General features: G+C 43.9%; 2 protein-coding genes across 3 annotated transcripts in view; one reads left to right on the top strand and one right to left on the bottom strand.

Moving 5' to 3' along the window:
* Window positions 1-12,056, bottom strand: part of CPS1 (carbamoyl-phosphate synthase 1) — a 230,906-nt gene extending 218,850 nt beyond the window's left edge. Inside the window, exon 1 of one of the 2 annotated variants that reach the window (XM_061607673.1) lies at window positions 11,966-12,056. The gene's annotated coding sequence lies outside the window, so the exon portion shown is untranslated. Of the gene's footprint in view, window positions 1-11,873; window positions 11,903-11,965 lie in introns of those variants that run through there. The other variant, XM_061607675.1, reaches the window with a different exon arrangement.
* The window catches only part of LANCL1 (LanC like glutathione S-transferase 1), a 48,683-nt gene continuing 42,807 nt past the window's right edge, over window positions 11,635-17,510 (top strand). Inside the window, exon 1 of the mRNA XM_061607677.1 lies at window positions 11,635-11,725. The gene's annotated coding sequence lies outside the window, so the exon portion shown is untranslated. The remainder of the gene's footprint in view (window positions 11,726-17,510) is intronic.

The raw sequence follows: 17,510 nt of genomic DNA, 5'->3' as shown, positions 1-17,510 counted from the left end.
TTCACATACTTCTGCCCTCGCTATGAATAAATTGGCTGTTTTTCTTTGTTGCATTCACACATGTGTGCATTTATTGCTATCAGTGTTCCCTTGTTGCCATGCCCGCACATTAGCATGTTAACTGCGGAGGCAGGGAAGGGATGGTGTTTCCCTAAACGAAGGAATAGGCGCTTGAAAGAAAGGGAATCGCTCCCACCCATGGCTTTTAGGCTGTCCCTGTGCGAGATTGCTGTGCCTTTGGCACCCTGGGACAAGCCTCAGCATGCGTTCTGGAAAACATTAAAAAACCTCAAACAATTATCTTTAGAGAGACATTAAAAGCAGCTACTAAAGGAAGCATTGGCCGTTTAATATTATCACTCTCCGTGAGTGGAGCAGATGCCAAACTCTTCAAATTATTAGATTCCATTCTCAAAATGAGGAACAGCCAAGAAATCAAAGCTGTAAAGCAGAACGATTCGCCCAAGGATGGCAAAATTAACTCCAATCTTTCCGATGTAATGGCAATCTCACCCTCATTGCCTCTTCCTGCTCATAGCTTGCCTCAGCTACAGTCCTCTAAGCAGCAGGACCCATGGACTCTTGCACTCCAGGAATCCAAACTATCCCAGAGTCTGGTGCCAGAGGCCAGATGGCGATTAATACTTAACTGCCAAAAGCTAGTTTTATCTAACTATCCTAAACCTTATGGTCATCGCACGCAGACCGAATGCAAACTTCATCTCCTGAAGTCCCTGGAAACCACTACACCAGGTCTCCTCACTTTGGATGATATAAACCGTGTAGAATATCTCCATTACAACTCCGTTAACGCTTGCATAGTGGTGACCTTCAGCAATCCTGACAAAGCTAGCCTCCTACTCATAAACAAAGTCGCGCTCCATACAATCGGAATCACAACGCAAAGAATCTTCGAGAACACTGCCCGGCCTCAGGCCTTAACCGTCCTCTCTCTTCCACCCAACAAAGTGCATCTGGCAAAGCCAGGTCGTGACATAGTAAATAACCTTATTGACCTGGAAACTGAGCCACTCCCTCCCTCTGCCAAAACTGAAAAGAGACTGGCAAAACCAGAACTTCAGCTGGCAAAGAATCCTATCGAGCTAGAGCCCAAGTTAGAGCCTCCCTCTTATAAAGCTCACTCGACTCAGGAGATAGTGATCAATAATGAGCTGGAAGCTCCTGAATATAGCTCTGAAAACAAGGATGGACTGACCCCGTTTAATGAAGACGAGGAGAGACTATTCGTTGCCTTCAGTACTCTTCCATCACTAGCCCAAATGGACATCATTTCTAGACTCCAGAGACTGACAACACATCTTCGAGACAGACTGACGAAACCTGAGCATGACATCTGTTTCAAGATCGAAGAATACCGATCGCTGGAGATCATCAGCGTGCCGCAAGTTGCCAACACTGAAGGGTGCAAGGTACCACTACAGAACTCTCCTGTGATTAAAGGCACTTCTCTCCTTCAGACTATAGCAGAAATCAACCTTCCAGCATTTAAAATAGTTCAAAAATGCAACCCGAAGAACCCAGTGCACACATGCCCAATTCCTTCCTGGACTGACATGAGACGTCTGGACAAAAGTGAAGAGTGGCCCTTCCTCCTATTCCACCAAAGGTGATAACGTCAAATGTCAGCCGACTGGACCCCTCCTTAGAGATAATAAACTCCTTGCCGGCTGAATCGACCCCTCTACCCAGGTCTCTCGTTTCCCACAATGCGCCAATTGCTCAACTAAATTCCAGGAGTCAAGCTATTTCAGCTTGACACATCATGAGCCCTTTTACACCCTGGCTTTCAATTCTGTCCTGGAACATCTCTGGATGGATGAATAAAGCCACGAATCCTTCTTTTCTAGACTTTGTGAATAGACATGATATTATTCTCTTCCAAGAGACGTGGACCAGAGAGGAATTCAAGCTGAATGGCTTTTCCGACTATTCGCTAGAGACAACGCCAAGCGACAAAGGGGGTCAGTCTAAAGGTGGCCTTAGTGTGCTGGTTGCCACAAATTTACTTGCCACCATCAACAGACTAACCCCTCTTCCTGGGCTAGCCATGTCGTTACAGGCATACCCCGCTTAACGTTGCTTCACTTAACGTCGCCTCGCTATAAAGTACATGCTCCATACGTCCCCGTACCCCGCTTAACGTTCACGCGCTTCGCAATAACGTACATTTTATTGGCATGACGCCACTGCCATCTAGTGGTGATTGCGTGCAGTAAAGTGAAGACAATTGCTTCACTTAAAATAGATTTTCACTTAAAGTATACTCTCCGGTCCCATTGCGAACGTTAAAGAGGGGTATGCCTGTACTTATGAGATCCAATCGGGCCAGGCTCTTACTTATAAATGTTTATCTTCCTCCACTTCGCCAAAAAACTGCGGTAAAAGCCATCAGTCAGAAGTTAGAGCACTATATTCTCAATCTGACCTCGCTATTTCCCGAAGCTGTGGTGATGATCGCCAGCGATTTTAATGCCAGAATAGGCCCGAACGACAAGGCTCTGTATGCCTATTTCCACGAAATTCCACCAGCTCCAGATGAGGCCCTCAATCTTCCGGCCAGACAATCTAAAGACTTAGGATACAACTATGCCGGCTATTGTCTGCTTCAGATGATACATAGATTGAATCTTGTTCTGGTGAACGGCTCAGTGGATGGCGACCGAAGCGGCGAGTATACCTACCTCTCTGGATCTGGAGCATCCACCATAGACTTTTTTATTGTATCTCCTGATCTGTTAAGTGCAGTATTCAACTGCTCAGTAGGCAATCGCACGGAAAGCGACCACCTTCCACTGATCTTATCCCTTTGTTGTGGCAATGTGTTCCCTCGTGCCGACTGGCTTCCAGTCATGGAACCAGAACACGTAGCAAGAACGGCATGCATCAAATGGTCAACTAAAATAGAGATGGACCTAAAACAAATATTACACTCAGCTAGATGCCTTCGTCAGCGCGAAACTATCCTGACAGCGGCTCCCGGGGAAATCCCACTCACGGCGTACCAAGATCTGATTGTGGATCTTCAAAAATGTTTAATTTCCAAGCTCGCGACAAGGCCACATATTTGTCCGCACAACTCCAAACCCTGGTTTGACTGAGAATGCCTGGACCTGAAAAAACTTCTTATTACGAAATACAGAGCCTACAGAGACAAGAACCTTCCTGCACTTCCCACTGAATGCTTAGCATTGAAGAAGAGATATAAACTTCTAATCAAGGCAAAAAAAAGACTGGCGCAGACCCAGCACTGGCAATCTCTAATTCAGGCCTCTAGGGCTAAAGACTCGGCCACCTTTTGGAGGCTGGTGGACAGGGGCTGGCCCAAACCCTCTATTAGCCTGGACTACTATATCTCTGTGCAATCTTGGGAACTGCACTAAATTTACAATATTTACTCAAGGGGACAGAACCGAATTCAACATGTAGAGAATTTGCTAGAGGATTTCCCCGACTGGCCCCCAGTCTCTATTAAGGAAGTCTCCACATTAATTACAAAACTGAAGCTGGGCAAGGCCCCAGGGCCAGATAACATCCTCCCTGAAATATTTAAATCCAACATTGAGTGGTGGGCTCCGGTCCTGGCAGCCCTTTTCACGAGCATCGATCGTACCACCTGTATTCCCAAAGACTGGGGTTTAGCTACTATCATCCCAATTTACAAAAAAGGCAGCCGATCTGATCCAGCTAACTATAGACCTATTAGCTTATTAAACATCATCAGCAAATTATATGCCACTCATCTACTTGAAAAATTACAAAGCTGGCTGGACCAGGAACGCATCTTGGCGGAGGAACAAGCTGGTTTCAGAGTGGAGCGCTCCACTATGGATCATGTATTGGCTCTTCAACATCTAGCGGAAAAATATTTGTCTAAAAAGGGGGGGCCCTCTATACTGCGTTTATAGACTTCAAGTCAGCCTTTGACCTCATTCCCAGAGATAAGCTCTGGGAAAAATTCAAGGCCACCAACATTGACAGACGTCTGCTAGCACTCATACGGTGCCTCTACGAAAACACCAAATTACGCATTAGGTGCAACAATGCTGGCAACCTGACCAGGCCTATTGCCACTTTCAAGGGCGTTAAACAGGGTTGTGTCCTAGCCCCCACCCTGTTCAACTTTTATATAAATTCCCTGGTTGGATGCTTGGCGCAGGTCCCATCCCATCCTCCTACTCTCTCAAATAAACCCTTGTTTATTCTTCTGTATGCAGACGACGCAGTTCTTATTTCTGTATCAAGTACTGGCCTGCAACACTTGCTGAGAGCACTTGCGGACCACTGCTCCAAAGAATTGCTAGTTATCAACCAGGATAAGACGAAGGTATTAGTGTTCACCAGAAAAAAGGTGAAGCATCATTGGCACCTAAACGGACTCCCCGTTGAACAAGTATCCTCGTATGGGTACTTGGGAGTGACTTTCCATTCTTCTGGAACATGGCATCTCCAAGCAAAGAACGCCATTACCAATGCTCAGAGGAACACTAAGGCTCTCCTTTCGTTCTTTTACACTAAGGGAGGGCAATATGTCCCCTCTGCCATACAAGTCTTTGTGGCGAACGTCATATCACAAATGCTATATGGTTCCCAGATAAGTGTCTACTCCAAATACTCTTCCTTCGAACCTGTTCAAACTAAATTTCTGAGGACCATATTGGGCATTCCATCCTGCGTTCCCAACAACACTTTGAAGCAGGGCTCCCTACAGTAGATGCTCGTATATGGATGCTCAAGGCTAAGTTTTGGTTAAAACTGCTGTTTTCTCCTGTGGGACTGGGCCCCCCTTGTACTCTCAGATGTATTTCAGTCAAGGTGGAAAAAAACTCTAACAAAGAAGTTCTTAAGTCTAGGTTTCTCTCTCTCCGCCATCCTTTCGCTAGGCCTTTCTAAAGCGAGGCCAGCTATCCACCAACGAATCCTAGACATTGAATTTCAAAACCACCTTTCCCTGGTAGTGATCAACCCTGGCCCCAGTCTCAGCACCGGGGCTTTTGTCCCTGTGCATTATCTAACTTCCCTTTCTACCCCTAGGCTCACTCTGGCGAAGCTGAACATACTACCGTCAGTTCTCCTAGACGGCAGATATCAAAAGATTCCTTTTGCTGAGCGCCTATGCCCTTGTGGCGCGGGTGTAGTGGAAACTGTTGGCCATGTACTTTTAGCTTGTGTTTTTTATCACGACCGCCATCTTTTAACTATTACCCCGATTATCCAAAAAATTCTGGGTAGGGACGCCGCATTTTATGCCAGATATCTTTTATCGGACCAAATCCCCCAAATTACAAGTAGGGTCATGAGATTCTGTGCCGCAGCAATCACACATCGTAGAGCATTGCTAGCCCAACAGCCCGAACCGTCCGAACAGTCTTGAGCGATGGTCTTTTAGGCAGTGCCTGTGTTTGCACAGAAAGTGTCCGCTGTTTTAACCCACATTGTTTTAATACTGTTTTATTGATGTTTTGAACGTATGTACATTGTATTGGTCTCTGTACATAAGAATAAATTCATTTTCATTCATTCATTCATTCAATGCTGCCTTTATTTTGCACCTCTGCTGTTGTGCTTGTGTGCCTTACCTAAGGGGGACTGTTTGGAACCTGTGTTACAGAGGGCATTGCCTGTTTCCTTCATTACTGGGCAATTTTCCAAAACACAGAATCCTTTTAAAAAAAAAATCAACATCAGTGCCTGTGTGTAATAACTATCAGCTGACTGGTTCTATCCTCTTTAGGAAGGCCTTTGTCGGGAGAGGGACAGGGGGAGTGTGACTCTGTTGATTCTCCTTGATCTCTCAGCTGCTTTTGATACCATCGACCATGGTATCCTTCTGGGAAGACTCACGGAGTTGGGAGTTGGGGGTACTGCTTGGCAGTGGCTCCGCTCCTACTTGGTGGGTCGTCACCAGAAGGTAGTGCTTGGGGAACATTGCTCGATACCCTGGACTCTCCATTGTGGAGTCCCGCAGGGATCAGTACTGTCCCCCATGCTTTTCAACATCTACATAAAGCCGCTGGGTGCGGTCATCAGGAGTTTTGGGGTGCGTTGTCATCAGTACGCTGATGACACGCAGCTCTATTTCTCCTTTTCATCCTCCTCAGGTGAGGCTGTTAACGTGCTAAACCGTTGCCTGGCCGTGATAATGGACTGGATGGGAGCTAACAGATTGAAGCTCAATCCAGACAAGACTGAGACGCTGTTGGTGAGTGCCTTCTCTGCTCAGATGGTGGATGTTCATCCTGTTCTTGATGGGGTTACATTCCCCTTGAAGGAACAGGTTCGTAGCTTGGGAGTTCTTTTCGATCCTTCCCTGTCTCTTGAGGCCCAGGTGGCCTCAGTGGCACGGAATGCTTTCTACCATCTTCGATTGGTAGCCCAGCTACATCCCTATCTGGACAGTGACGACCTCGCTTCAGTTGTTCATGCTCTGGTAACTTCTAGATTGGACTACTGCAACGCGCTCTACGTGGGGCTGCCCTTGAAGACTGTTCGGAAACTACAGCTAGTCCAGAATGCAGCGGCCAGATTGTTGACGCGGACCAGAAGGTCCGCTCATATAACACCTGTTCTGGCCCGTCTGCACTGGCTTCCTATTTGTTTCCGGGCTAGATTCAAAGTGCTGGTTTTGACCTATAAAGCCCTACACGGCATGGGACCGCAATACCTGGTGGAACGCCTCTCCCAATATGAACCTACCCGTACACTACACTCAACATCTAAGGCCCTCCTCCGAGTACCATCCCATCGAGAGGCTCGGAGGGTGATGACTAGAACCAGGGCCTTTTCAGTAGTGGCCCCCGAACTGTGGAACAGTCTCCCCGATGAGGTGCGCCTGGCGCCGACGCTACTATCTTTTCGGCGCCCGGTGAAAACCTTTTTATACTCCCAGGCATTTTAAAGTGTATTTTAAACTGCATTTCCGTATTTTGGATGTTGTTTGGTTCGTTATTGTTTGTTTGTTTTGCTTTTTTGATTTATTGTATTTATTGTATTTATATATTGTGCTTGTTTTTATCTTTTTGTACACCGCCCAGAGAGCCTTCGGGCTTAGGGCGGTATATAAATTAAACTAAATAAATAATAAATAAATAAAATAAGGCACAGGATCTATAGCAAATGAATTAGGCAAGGGTTTGGGTTTGAGCACAGATCATGAGGATGGGTCAACTTCCAGAGGAAGAAAAATTATCACTGTTCTAAAACAAACATATACCTCTGAGGAAAACTTCCATAGCTATAACCTGCTGGTCAAACCTGTGCTATTTTTAAAGAATATAGTAATGAAAGTCCTCTCAGATTCAAAACATGTGATTCCCACCCACCCTACCTATTATATGGGACAAATCAATCAATGAGATGAATATAATGGTTTGGTTCCTCACTGTCCTTCTGTGAATAGTTCACTGATTACTCTTCTGCCTCCCCCTTTCTTTTGTAGTCCCCACCATTCCTCAGCTCCTGGGGGTTGGGGGACCCTTGGGGATGATGTGAAATATGGTGTGGGAGGCTGCAAAAGAATGGGGAAGTTGATAGAAATCACCTCCGCCTTATAAGGGATATTCGTATAATTTGCACATGAGACATAAGCATAGTGGATACACTCCTCTAAAACATTAATTAAAAGGCCACTCATGAAATATCATAATATTATGCAACATAACTTTTAAATCAGAAAGCATATTTTCTGGTTTAGTAACAAGAAAAATTCTCCCATAAATATTCTGGCACCAAAATGGCATGAAAGTTAGAACCACTATGGATCAGTAATAACACTTGTGAATTTTTGCTTCTGGTTTTCTTGTTTTGTCTGCCAAGCTTTTTAATGCAATCTTCTTTGCAAGAGTGTGTTGAGCCACTGGTCTCTTGTAATCGTATGATATTCATGTATGCATGCCAGTGACAATTAGTCCTCTGCTCAAATTTTAAGGCATACTTATAAATACTGGTGTATGTAAAAAGAAAATCTCATTCAAAAGAATCTCTTGAAGTAGAAGAAAAATCTTTAGTAGGAACTGTTGTTCTTGGGTCCTGCAACCCCACCCCTAATTCTTTAGCCACATCCACTTAGCACCATTTTCTCCATCTTTGGCTATGTAGCTATGCCTTTTTTAAAAAAGCAACTATATATGAAATAACATTGTGTAGAAAATCAAAGTACTTAGAGAATGTGCAGAGTTTATAACTGCAGATGATTTCCACTCACTCTGAATTAAGATGTAGGGCCCCCAGTCCAGATGGCAAAGCACTTAGCCCTGGGATCTCTCTTTTTAGGCTACGTGCACATTAGTTGCTTAAAAAGCACCAAGATCATTTTGTCCGGGTGCAGTTTGAATCAAATCTGCCTCCGGCTCTACACATCTTTATTGTTTGCTGGAATACACCCAGCCCCACTGCTGATGTCAGAGCTTTTAGGATAGCCTCTTGCAAAGTGTTAACGCTGGACACACCTCAGAGTTGCAACAGGTTGATTGACCAAACAGTTTTCAAGGCAGTGTGACGCTGGCTTAAAGCATCCAATCTCAAAAGAGATTTTGGAGTAAAAAGTGTCAGAGCATGACAAACATTGGGTGCCCTCAGATTCCAAAAACAGAGTTGAAGAAGCAATGAAGCCAGTCTAACCGCAAGTGTGTCTGCAGCCTTAATCACTCTTCAAGAAGGATAAAGCACTCTTGATTATCTAATGTTACTTCATGTATAGTTTCTTTAAAGAGGAAATGGCCAAAGTTGGGAGGAAGTGTTCCGAAATGGGCATAATAGCTAAGGAAAGAGAGTGTATCTATAAGCCTACCTTCCCTCACCATTCTGAGAACACAGCCCCAAACTTGTGCTGAAAGCTTACAGGTGATGACAGTGTTCCTGTACCACCACTACAACCTTATACTGGTACTGCGTATCTGGCTATACTCCATCAATATTCACCTCTACTAACAAATAGTCAATGAAAAATAGTATGGGAGATGAATCTCCCAAAGATGTACTCAGAATTCTTATCCTATCTCCTTACACCTTTATCCTTCTTTTTTTGACTCACTTCACTGGTATGGCACAGTGGGGAGGAGAGCCTGGCTGGGAGGCCAGAGTCTGTGAGTTCAAATCCCCACTTGTGTCTCCTAGGTGTCAAGGGCCAGCTGAAGATCACCCCCACAGGGAGTGGCTCAGGAGTTACGTGCCCTGCCACCTGTGCAGCCGTGGGCAAGCTGCATAGTCTCAAGGAGCCCAGTTGCTCCCCAGTTGGCAGTTGCGGACAAGGAAGGGGCTGGCTTGTGCAGCTGTGGCAAGCTGAGCAGGCCCTAGCCAGCTGGGGAGGACTGGCCTCAGAAGGAGGCAATGGGAAACCCCCTCTGAATACCACTTACCATGAACACCCTATTCATAGGGTCACCATAAATCAGGATCGACTTGAAGACAGTTCATTTCCATTTCCACTCACTTTAAAATCCATACAAGAATAAGCACTCCTTTCATTATTTGTAAACAATTTCCTGAAACTCCTGTGTTGGAATTTGGTTTGTTACCAGTTTTCTTGCTCTTTACTTTTCAAAATGCATTAAATAAACAAGAAGCACTTCTATGTAGGAATTAGCTTGATGACCTCAGCATCTTGCACATAGTTGATTTTGCTGTGTGAATGCACAGTTTACACATGCTAGGTAGCTTCAGCGAATTGTAGCTTCCTAGCTAATGTATACACAGATAAAGCTCTGCATGTAAGATTGCATTTATTTCTACATGTACATGAACCTGAAATCACCCACATCCTAGCTGGAACCATCATAGCTGTTTTTCTGTCTGTGTTCTTTCTTTCCCAGTTTAGTAAAATCCATTTTAAAATATCGCTGGGGTTTTTTTGGTTATTTGAAGTGTAAGCCAATTACTCCCCCATGCACATAGAGCCCACGTTCTTTCCAAATGCAAGAGAGATAAGGCCCTTCTCTTATCTTCATCTTAAGGGAAAGAACTAAGGTCTTGGTAACAGGTCAAACTCCATTGCCAGTAGGATTAGCAGAATCAGCTGACACAGATGATGCATGGAATACCTTAATAATATGTAAAGGACACCTAAGTAGGTAGGGATTCCAAAATGGTGTAAGAAAAGCAAAACCTCAGCTCTTTATGCAAGAATAAATGTAACTGTACCTCAGCGGAGAACTGGAGTGCTCAATGTGACCAAACTGGCATGCTGAGTATGTGGGTTGAGTGAATGAACATTCAGTGAAATGCTTGAGTGAGTGATTGCTTCACTGTGTGCCCACAGTCATTATGCCACCGAGGGCCCCTTCATATTAACAAAGCACCGCATGACTGCTTCTGCATGGCAGTGCTTGACAACTACTATGATGACGTGTGGAAGTCTAGATTTGTCACCCTGGGCTCCTGCTGGGAGGAAGGGCGGGACATAAATCAAATAATAAATAAATAATAGATAGATAGATAGATAGAACCACCTGAGTAAAGCCAGTCTCATGGGTGTTTAAGTGCATTCAACACTCAGCCATTGTGATAACTTATGAAAGACTTTGTAGAGTCAACCAATATTATCAGCCTTATAGTTTGGCCACATAGCTGGGCCTCAAAATTAATCTAGTCCAACCCCCTGAAATAAAAGCATGCCCAGTAGCATCTGACAAATGTATTCTCTTGCAGAGATTGTCGTCCACAGTGACATTCATGATGTAACAGATAACATAGTTTATAATGCTGTCTCCATAAAAAAGTAAGAGGAATTTTAAAAATGCGCAGTCATCAGAGGTGTAGTCTTCCAGGGTATCGGGGGATCTTAGACCCCTTACTTTTTTTGAAGCAGGGTCCCAGCAAGGTCCCTGCGTCTCCAGCATCCTATGAGCCAATCAGCATGAAAGGGGAGTGTGTTAGCCACTGAGGAGAGTCTTCTAACATGCTTCCTTGTCCTTTCCTGCTGATTGGAGCCAATCAGAGTGAAAGGAGGTGAATCAGCCACTGAGAAGACTCTTGTCAATAACTAACACTCTCCCCTTTCGTGTTGATTGGCTCTTAGGGATGTCTATTGTGGGAGAAGGCATTAACAAGGATCTTATTCTCAATCCAATAGCAGAAAGTGGGGCAGGGGGCATGGCTATGACTAGCATGAACGGACCCTGCACTTCTCAATTTGCCACTACGCCACTGGCAGTGACACTGCTTATTTCCTGAAATCTAGGAAGCTATTAGTACAACATACAGACAACATGGCTTAAGCAAACAAATCATAATTTATTTTGCTCGGAACGACAAAAACCAGCAGAATCACCAGCTATCTTGCCTTGTTAAAATTTCTTACTGGCCCTAGATATGGTCACAAGTGATAAGGCTGCTCCTTTGCACTAACGCAGCAAAACATTCCTCCCTTTAAAAAAAAAGCTATACTATATATGTTTCCCATCAGCCCTCTGAAGCAGTTGTCCAAGTGGAAATCTATTTATAAGTATATAAATATTTATAAATAAATAATCACAATAATGACAATTATAACACTGATTAATTTAAAACCAGGTGCATTCTGCTTTAATAGTTTGCATGACCTTTTCCTCCTAATACTGGCTTATCTTGGAAACAAGGACTTTGCTCAAAAAAGAAATCAGGAGACTGGAGGCATTCCGTATGCAGGGTTAAAAAAAAAAAGTCTGCCCTGAGGCTACACATTTCTTTTGCCGCTTTAAGAATCATGTGTCCTTCCCACATCTTGCTCAAGGTCTGTACTATTTTATTTCCTTTCCTTAAGTCAGAGTGTGTAAGCACTTGGAAGGCTGTAACGACGAATCCCCTTGGTTTGTTTGCTGTAACATGCGGAAACAATATAATCTTGCCCTTGACTAGACTTTAAATAAATAGGTATTTACCTCTATTGGAGGCCCGGGCATGAATAGTTTATTCGTATAAGCCAGTATTTCTACAAAGAAGTCTGATGAGGGAACAAGTTCAGGAAACCCACCTCTGGCTGTCCTTAGTACATGGCAAAGAATTTTCTTGCAATGCATCTCCATTCCCTGGACAAGGATGGAAGAAAGGAGAAAGCAGGAATTCTGAAGGTCCCTTTAAACCACTGACGATAATGCATAGTGAAAACATTTGGGAAAACCCTGAAATATGTAAAAATATGTGTAAAGGGATGTGTTATGAATAGGGATGAGTTAGAATTTCGATTCAGTTCACATTTCAAGCAGAATTGATCAAATTCGCACTTTCCAATACAATATGAGAACCGAAACACAGCCACCCTTCGAAATTCACATTTATTAGAATTTTGGGATGCAGTTTCACCAACTAAACAATATTTACAAAAATGCATATATTAGGGGAAAGTGTGCATAAAAATGGATACATGAGTGAATGTAACATTGCAAAAATGTGTACCTTTGTCAAAACTGCCTACAAAAATGAGTTTATTTGGAGAAATTTGCACTAAAATGGTGGAGAATTTTCATGAGGATTTTAAAAAATTACAGATTGCTGTAGAAATGTAGAGAATTGAATTTAACACTGGAAAAATTAGAAACTGAGAGAACCAAACAGGCAGATCTTTCCATCCCTAGTTATGAAGCTATGACAATACCTTCTAGGCAAGCATACACACTGGATATCTTAAAGCAGATGTTACCCTATGATGTACTCCTACTCTCAGGGCAGAAAATGTGTGGTTTTCCTGCTATTTCAATGCACATTATCGGAGAAGTAATTTTAATCTACCATGATGTTTGTGAGTGCAGAACTAAGGAGGACACTGGTTAATTACACTGATGCCTAAGGAATTAAACCATGCGCTAAGAATCTATTGTTCTCTGGAAGATGATTCAATGTAAAAGCTCTTGGGCATTTTTGCTATGTGGTAGCCACCAGTACCTTCTGGCCACAGAGTTGGCTGAACATTACCATGCTACTCCTACATAATGCTTCTCTCCTCACAAAACTATGGGCTACAGATGATTGCTCTCCATTAAACAGCTGCTAAAGCGTAATTTTTTGCACGTCTCAGGAATCCATGTTTTGTGCAGGACTGGGGGATAGAGCATTTTGTGGGCTGAATATTTTATGTCAGTCATTAAAGTGGCCTTTTGGACTCACAGTGAATATGCAGCAGAATTGTTCAGTTATTGTCTCACCTAGTGCTTCATTCCTCATGCTCCGGAAGAGGCAAAAATTGCAACATTTTGTTTGCTTTCCTTTGTTGCCCCATATAAAGTGATAACAAGCGGCAGCTGCAGCTCACTGTGCATACATCAGCCTGTTGGTTTAACTTATACATAAATACACAGTAGGCAAAGATGTGCCTCAGGCCATAGGAAATTGTTTAAATGGGACAGTGAATTTCTGCTGCATGCATTCTATTACACTCCTGTTTACCAGGAAAGGAAGTGAATTTTGATCAGCTGGCAAAACATTCTCAGGGGGAAAATGTAACAAATCTACTAACTCAGCTGAAATGGTTGCTCTGATTTTTAACCTGAGAAATTTATCTTTGTCCTCTCACTGAGGAACTTTAACATGATGTGTGAAGCAACCTTGTGTGTGAGGATATTCATGTGACTGTCATATGCTACTTCAAAGGATTCACTATATTACCAAGTCTTTTCAAAAACATGGGCCTACAGCTCCCTCCATTGTCAGGACTTCAAAAATCTGATTATATGAAAGTAGATGAATGGTCTAACTTTGATTCTGACATGAATTCCAAAGAAGCCGGGTGGAATTGGGTCACTACTAGGGTTGCCAGATCTCCAGCAAATGGCTGGAGTCTCCGGCCCCGCCCTTGCCTTTCTCACCTCCGGCCAGAATTGCCTCCATGTTGTGTAATCTCTGGTTTTCGGCTGGAGTCTCCAATTTTGGGGGGGCTCCGGCTCTCCGGCTAGCACCGCTTAATCTCCAGACTCTCAGCTTCACTTTTTTTAAAAAAGTAAGTTTCTAGGTGGTCTAGTTCCCGAGATATACACCAAAACGTCAACCGCCCCCGCACGACTTTTTTTTTAACAGATCCTGGCCATGCTGGCTAGGGCTGATGGGAGTTGTAGTTTAAAAAAGTAACTTTTCAAAGCTCTGGTTGTAACCCCACCCTTTCAGGATTGTAGCCAATGAAGCCAGAGTTGGGACTTGTTGATCCAGGCATGCCTAGGCTGAATGTCACAAAATGGTGGCTTTAAGATTTTTGCAGTTTGCGTAAGTAATATGGCTTAACTTTTTTTTCCTCTTCTGTCCAAGAGTCAGACCCTGGGCTATGAAATATGAAAGTATTTAATCCAATATCTGCTTTTCTGGGAGTAAAGCAATTTCTGGGAGTAAAGCATGTACCTGTAGTAAACCCAATTGAACTCCATTCGGACTTACTTTTGAATAGACATGGTTAGGATTGTGCTGTAAATTAATGGGACATAGCGCAGATTTGTGTTTGTGTTGTAAATCTTTCTCTCTCCCTCCAACCCTATTTTTAAAGAAATTACGCAGGGTTTATCACAGTTTTTATTATCTAGGAAACTAATACTAATTTTTTAAAAAAATGAATGAAGTTTATTTATTTATTTATTTTTATTTATGCGCTGGTTAGTGCTTCGACTAAGCTCTATGTAGGAGCAGTGAAGGCAGCTAAAAAACATCATTTTGCTGCCACTATTAAATCATCTCTTTGCCGCCCAGCGGAGCTCTTTCGAGTTGTCCGGGGGCTTCTCCATTCAAACCCTCCGGACACGGTGGAATCATCGGAGGCCCGCTGTAATCAGTTTGCCGATCACTTCCAGAATAAGATCTCATGTATCCGCCGGGACCTAGACTCTCAAGTTATAGCAGTAGATCCTAGTGAGATGTCCGGAGCACAGTCTTGTCCTGTTTTGTTGGATGAGCTTCAGTTGGTTCAACTCGAGGACGTGGACAAGGTGCTTGGACAGGTACGTGCAACCACTTCGGTACTGGATCCTTGCCCCTCCTGGCTGATAAAAACTAGTAGGAATGGAACAGGTAGCTGGGCCAAGGAAGTGATAAATGCCTCTTTACGAGAGGGAGTGGTCCCGGGCTGTCTGAAAGAGGCAGTGGTGAGACCACTCCTGAAAAAGCCTTCCTTGGACCCAGACAATTTTAACAGCTACAGGCCAGTGGCGAATGTTCCATTCCTGGGCAAGGTCTTGGAACGGGTGGTTGCTGGCCAGCTCCAGGCGCTATTGGATGAAACTGATTATCTAGATCCATTTCAATCGGGTTTTAGGCCCGGTTTTGGCACTGAGACAGCCTTGGTCGCCCTGTACGATGACCTATGTCGGGAAAGAGACAGAGGGAGTGTAACTCTGTTGATTCTCCTTGATCTCTCAGCGGCTTTTGATACCATCGACCATGGTATCCTTCTGGAGAGGCTCGCGGAGTTGGGAGTTGGAGGTACTGCTTGGCAGTGGTTCTGCTCCTACTTGGCGGGTCGTCTCCAGAAGGTAGTGCTTGGGGAACATTGCTCGACACCGCGGGCTCTCCAATATGGGGTCCCGCAGGGGTCAGTTTTGTCCCCCCTGCTTTTTAATATCTACATGAAGCCGTTGGGAGAGGTCATCAGGAGTTTTGGAGTGCGTTGTCATCAGTATGCTGATGACACACAGCTCTACTTCTCCTTTTCATCTTCTTCAGGTGAGGCTGTCGATTTGCTGAACCGTTGCCTGGCCTCGACAATGGACTGGATGAGAGTTAACAAACTGAAGCTCAGTCCAGACAAGACTGAGATGCTGTTGGTGGACGGGTTCTCTGATCAGATGGTGGATATATAACCTGTCCTGGACGGGGTTACACTCCCCCTAAAGGACCGGGTTCGTAGTCTGGGAGTCTTTTTAGACTCTTCCCTCTCACTTGAGGCTCAAGTAGCCTCGGTGGTTAGGAATGCGTTTTACCAACTTTGGTTGGTAGCCCAGCTACGTCCCTATTTGAGTAAAGAGGACCTTACATCAGTGGTACATGCTCTGGTAACCTCACGTTTGGATTACTGTAATGCGCTTTACGTAGGGCTACCTTTGAAGACAGTTCGGAAGCTACAACTAGTGCAAAATGCGGCGGCCAGATTGCTGACAAGGACCAAGCGGTCCGAGCATATAACACCTGTTCTGGCCAGCTTGCACTGGTTGCCAATATGTTTCCGGGCTAGATTCAAAGTGTTGGTATTAACCTATAAAGCCTTATACGGTGCGGGACCACGATACCTTGCGGAACGCCTCTTCCGATATGAACCGGCCCGTGCACTACGTTCTGCTACGAAGGCCCTCCTCCGGGTTCCAACTCACAGGGAGGCCCGGAGGGTGATGACAAGATCTAGGGCCTTCTCAGTGGTGGCCCCCGAACTATGGAACAGTCTCCCTGAGGAAGTATGCCTGGCGCCGACTCTGCTCTCCTTCCGGCACCAGGTCAAAACCTTCCTATTCTCTGAAGCATTTTAAGTTACACTGATTTAATTTTAAAAATGTTTATTGTGTTGGATTGTTGCTTGTATTTTAGTATTGTTTTGTTATTTATTGTATTTTTATGCTGTTTTATGTTCACCGCCCAGAGAGCTATTGCTAGTCGGGCGGTATATAAATTTAATAAATAAAATAAATAAATAAATAAATGTATTTATTATTTGATTTATATTCCGCCCTTCCTCCCAGTAGGAGTCCAGGGCGGCAAACAAAAGCACTAAAAACACTTTAAAAATCATAAAAACAGACTTTAAAATATATTAAAACAAAAGATCTTTCAAAACATTTTTAAAAGCTTTAAAAACATTTTTTTTAAGAAAAGGTTTAAAAACATATTAAAAAGCAATTCCAACACAGATGCAGACTGGGATAAGGTCTCAACTTAAAAGACTTGTTAAAAGAACAAGTTCCTTATAACTTCAGGGTACAGTTTTCCCTGGTTGAGTAAGCCCCATTGAATACATTGGGACTTGCTTCTGAGTAAACAAACATAGGATTGCACTATAAATATCTTTACAGGTTGTATAAATAATAAACATATTTGATAGTCATGCTTATATAAATATTTTCATAGAATCATAGAATAGTAGAGTTGGAAGGGGCCTATAAGGCCATCAAGTCCAACCCCCTGCTCAATGCAGGAATCCAAATCAAAGCATTCCTGACAGATGGCTGTCCAGCTGCCTCTTGAATGCCTCCAGTGTTGGAGAGCCCACTACCTCTCTAGTAATTGGTTCCATTGTTGTATGGCTCTAACAGTTAGGAAACTTTTCCTGATGTCCAGTCGAAATCTGGCTTTTTGCAACTTGAGCCCATTATTCTGTGTCCTGCACTTTGGGACCATCGAGAAGAGATCCCAGCCCTCCTCTGTGTGGCAGCCTTTAAAGTACTTGAAGAGTGCTATCATATCTCCCCTCAGTCTTCTCTTCTCCAGGTTAAACATGACCAGTTCCTTCAGTCTCTCCTCATAGGGCTTTGTTTCCAGTCCCCTGATCATCCTTGTTGCCCTCTGAATCTGTTTGTCTGCATCCTTCTTGAAGTGCAGAGACCAGAACTGGACGCAGC

This window comes from Rhineura floridana, chromosome 2, assembly GCF_030035675.1.
Source record: "Rhineura floridana isolate rRhiFlo1 chromosome 2, rRhiFlo1.hap2, whole genome shotgun sequence".
Lineage (NCBI taxonomy): Eukaryota > Metazoa > Chordata > Lepidosauria > Squamata > Rhineuridae > Rhineura > Rhineura floridana.
Note: the sequence above shows the minus strand (reverse complement) of the source record. Positions and strands in the feature narration are given on the sequence as shown.